At 26.2% G+C, this 5,231-nt stretch overlaps 1 long non-coding RNA gene across 1 annotated transcript; it reads left to right on the top strand.

Moving 5' to 3' along the window:
- Nucleotides 1-503: 503 nt before the first annotated feature.
- On the top strand, nucleotides 504-2,909 carry LOC124896016. The gene is made up of 2 exons (XR_007052366.1): nucleotides 504-1,240; nucleotides 2,626-2,909. It is a non-coding gene; the product is annotated as an uncharacterized LOC124896016 (long non-coding RNA).
- Nucleotides 2,910-5,231: the final 2,322 nt, after the last annotated feature.

Below are 5,231 nucleotides of genomic sequence, written 5' to 3'. Positions count from 1 at the left end.
TTGATGTCCTTTAATGGTACATGTCTTTTTTTAACCTAAAAAAAGGACCAAATTTTGACTAAAATAAGTTACTCCCTCCGATTTAAAAAAAAAAAAAAAATTTACTTTGACTTGACATAAAGTTTAAGAAAATTTTTGAATTTTGTGGTCTTAAATTAAAGTTATGTCTTATGATCCTAAACATGTCATGTGAAAAGTTGAAATTAAAGTATTGCAAAAAAGAAAAAATCATTCATTTTTAAACGGACTAAAAAAAAATAGTTCATTCTATTTTAAACAAGAAAGTACAAAGAATAGCAGACAAGATTCCATCTGCATCATGTTAGCAAGTACAATGAATTAAGACTTAATTGCAATTTTTTCTTCTTTATATTTTTTTAAAGGAAAATTTTGTTTTTGTATTTGATGAAACTTCCATGAATAAGACTCTTCCTTTTATATATGTTGCTTTTTGGACCCATTGCTTAATGGAATTAGATTGTGATCCAAGTACTGTGTGTGGCTGCTTTGTCCAAAGTTAGTGGACAAATTATCGTAAGTGGCCTGCAAAGGATTGTTAATTTTAATTATTTCTTTTTTGTTTCTTGTGTCATGGTTCATTGATTTTAGATAGCTTATGAATACTGAAATATCATATAGGAGCAATAATTTGATTACAATATTTATCTATATCTAATAAGAGAGGCAAAAACCTTATGTGTCAATATTAAAAAAATTGTATTTAAAAAAAATAAAAATTTATCTATAAATATTTAAAAAAAGATAATTAAAAATAAAAAATCTATCTATATTTGCATATTAACTACCTCTGTATAAACTGCATATTAACTAGCCCTAAAGCAAATAGATATTTTTGAGCCTCTTTTATAGAGACTGAAACACATTGTTGGGTTCCATTTTATAGCAAACAAAAAAAAAAACAGAAAAATATAGGCCAAATACAACATCACAATCAAAGGAATCAGTGTTGTTGAATACATTAGCAATTTGTCATAGATGGATAAATATCTAACAACTGAAGCAACACTCTTTTAAATGTAATCGCAAAAACAAAATACTTGCAGCAACAACGGAATCAAAATGCTTTTCAGAGACCAATACTGTCATCGTCATCTTCTTCGTTGCGGTGTTGAAAAAGTATTATTTGGGCAGATTCAAAAGACGGTTATGTTATGAACCTAATTTCAAACCACTCACTTCTCGCATTGTTGATCTTACTCACAGAAGGCAACTCCACCAGGTATCGCTCTCAAATTACTCCTTTAATTTCATATTACTTGGCTCTGTTTGTACGATACAATGATAAAAAAAACTTTGATTAGAGGTAGTTTAAATGTGGCTATGTCTTATAATATACTGTTTTATACTCTAATTTAGATTATTTTCTCCACTATTTTGATTTTTTTTAAAAATAATTTAATGAGTAAACAAAATATACAGTCAATTATAATTAAACAAAATATACAGTCAATTATAATTTGTTTCTCCATAATTATCCATATTTTTGTTGTGTTAATCTTTTTATCTGAAGTTTACATTATCGACAGAGAATGAAGAAAAAAATGCATTACAGAGTCCATGGAACTGTAACTATCTATCTTCCCACAACTTCTCCTTCTTTACAGCCAAAAAATATATTTTATTTAAATTAAGAAATAATTTTTAATAAGCACGTTTGGAACTAGATAGTTACCGTCGTTGGTGTCTACATCATATTCAGTAAAATCTAATTTGAGTTGTAGTAGAGTTCATAATAGAACTTGGTATTTAAAAGTCACTTTTGAACTCTACAGATCATAGTAGAGTTCTCGTTTGTCGTAGTAGAGTTTATAGTCACTAATTTAGATTATTTTTCCGTAACCTAATTTTGAAAGATAAATACATTTTTAAAAAATATTTATTGCCCTATTTTAAATATTTTTAAAGAAAAAAAATAAGAGAAAAGAAAAAGTGACCAAAAAAAAATCTAAATAAAATTAATCACAGTACGCTATGATTGAAAACTGATTTACTTATAATCAGCTAAAACAGTAAATTTACTTTTAAAATTAATTTAAAAGATAAAGATAATCACAATTAAAATAAACAACTTTCCACTATACTCCCGCAGTTATCATAATTCTAAACTGTCTCAGAAACTAAATTTTTATTCATGTTTATTATATATTTATTGCATATTTTCTGGATTGATACATTCTTCATTCAACTTCTTTTCAATTTACACCCTCTAATTTATTTCCTGAAAACATTATTACCACAAATATTCTATGAAAACATATGTACAGATGTGACTTAATCATTTTGTTGGATCAGAAAATTCTCATGCAAATCGATGCAATGTAATTTGAAAGTAAGCAGTACTAATTTTCTATTCCATTTTCAAATATTTATTTTTTCCTTTTAACAAATTTATTGCTTTCATTTTGTATTGTTAACTAAATATTTTCTTCATAATAATAAGCAACAAGTGAAAAAGCCAATGTAATGTGATTACAATGTGAAATGTTTTCGTTGAAACCTATACTTTCTCTTTTATTTTGTGTATTTTTATTTTATTATTCATTGTAAAAACTCATATGTTTATACAATTTTATACCTAAAATTTGAATGATGTATTCTTTACAGATTTTCATTAAGAAAAGCATATCTGAAAGACGATGGTCAATCACTTCCAGATGAGAAGGGTTGAGCTTTGCAGTTAGTGAGGATTCTACTTGCTCCTTTGTCACCCCCATGATCGAAACTACTCTTGCACTTGCACCGCTTTGCTTTTCTTTTATTCTGAGTTTTGCCCTTCTTTTGAGCGAAAATTCATACCCACAAGTAAAGCCATAATTTGTAAATTTCAAAAATTTGCACTTGAAGATGATTGGTAAATTTCATTTATAAATATAAACGTTAGCTCTTCACACTATAGCCTCTTTATATTATAACTAGTATAGTTTTCACGCAATACGCGATTATAATATGATTGTCGTATCTTATTTATAAATTTATTAGCTTTAATATTTAAATTTATATTTTTGTTGAGATTAATATTAATATTAACCTAAACGTAATAAATTTGAGAAAATTAATATAGTGCTTATAAATTAATTTGCAAATTAATATTATCATATTCATATTTGTTCACTTGTGAAATACAATTGTAAGTCTACAATTTGCTTTTTTATTTTTACTAACTTGTGCTTTAATTTTGCACAGTTAATAAGAACAATCTTAATAATTCATAAATTTCTGTATGAACATAATTTCTAGATAAAATAAATAAAATATTTAACTCTGCGCATAATAAGTGTTTTATACATTTAAATAGTTGTTGCCAGGTGTTATGGTGCAATGCTGTATTTAATGTAGTAGGTTAGGAATACAAAGAGATGCATGCTGGTAAGATTTTACGTGTTGAGTTTTTAGAGCATAAAATACAAATGATCATTAGAGAAAAGATAGGCAAGTATATATAGAGATTCTAAAGAGGCTAGGAATTGTTCTATGTTTGTTGGTGGCATTTGTACTTAGATGGGATGAGACTTAGGGTAGTTAATTTCATGATTAAATTACAACTAAGTGCTTTTAAGTGTATTGAAATTTATTGATATTTTAATATTTATGTTTTATTGAAAAAAAAGTGTCATTTATATTTGCATAAAAGCCACAAATGATCTTTAAAGTAGTTGTCACAAATGTACTCTTAATATCAACATAACTATTACAAAATTCTAATTATGTGGTATTGTGCATCAACGTGTTCGGATATTTAATTTTCGTAAACAAACACAATAAATATGAGATTTTTTTTTTTTGGTTTAAACCACCCGGTGTCCGGTATCCACTTTTTAGGAGTCCGACTATATCTGAATTCGCCCCGCGTCGGGCCCCATTTGGGGGGAGAGCTCCCAACAGTGTTTGTCCATACCCAGGGTCGAACCATCAACCTCTGGGTAGGTTGGGGCCGCCCCTTTCCACTGCGCTACCACTGCTATTGGTAATATGAGATTTACTATATAATAACTTTGCATTAAAAATGAATCTTTAGAAATAAAAGATGAAAAATGAACAAGTCAAACAACTTGAATGTCAAGTGTAAAGTTTTCTCATCTTTTTCTAGTTGATAAAAATTTAAAATATTTTATAGATATTTTTTTTTTTCATAAAAGAAATATGATTAACTTATGTTGTTGCTCTTTGATGTGTGATAATTCAAGCATGATAAAAAGATTACTACCCTAATTGTAACATGATGGACGATAAGTTGATAATAATTATTCTGTCTATAAAATAAACTTTTACAACAAATTACTCTATCATTCTAAACATAATACTATGTAGCATGAGTAGTGAACATAAAGATGAGTTCGATTTTCCTAAACTTGTTGAAAGCAAATCATATTCTGCAAAAATATATCTCAAATTTCAGAAAATAGAAAAACAGAAAAAGAAGCAAACCTTTGTCCACCAACATATCCAAATCAAAACGATATATAAATTAGAGAAGATACACAACAAAAAGAATAAGCCATTGCTATCAATGCCCCTGCTGCTGCTTATATTACATAAATTTTTTATTATGAATGTTTATCCATGTAAAAGACAGTTTCAACTAAAATACCAAAATAAGAAGGCATGAATGAAAATCGTAAGACTTGCTTAAGATTTAAAAGACTGAAGTTTAATTGAAAAATATCCCAAAAAGATGCTTAAATAGAGAATGCAATGCAACTACTCTAATTCTTTAAAGAAAAAAAAATTAAATTTAAATCTTTATTTTTATCTAAAAAATCACATGTTTATCTTAACTCAAATTCTAAAAATAAGCATTAAATTAAATTAAATAGTATAACTATAAATGCTAAATATGACCAGTTGAATTTTAAAATTAAATTATTTTTCACATTAATGGCCTACTATTTTTTATATAACAAAAAAGAAGTAAAAAAATATAATATAATTTTTCTTACGTAAAGAATTGTTTTAACTTGCCCATGTGGCAGTATTTTTTTTTTAAAAAAATAAATAAATTTGAAACTTTACCTTTATGTAAAGAATCACATGTTTATTTTAATTCAAACTAAAAAAAATGAATATTGAATTAGATTAAATAATATATATGTAAAGAATCACATGTTTCTTTTAACTCAAATTTAAAAAATAAACATTAAATTAAATTAAGTAGTATTAATGTCAATTTTAAATATAACCATTTGAATTTTAAAATTAAGTTTATTTTTAAG

The sequence above is a fragment of the Capsicum annuum genome, chromosome 2 (genome assembly GCF_002878395.1).
Source record: "Capsicum annuum cultivar UCD-10X-F1 chromosome 2, UCD10Xv1.1, whole genome shotgun sequence".
Taxonomy (NCBI): domain Eukaryota; kingdom Viridiplantae; phylum Streptophyta; class Magnoliopsida; order Solanales; family Solanaceae; genus Capsicum; species Capsicum annuum.
This window is presented reverse-complemented; position numbering and strand designations above follow the sequence as displayed.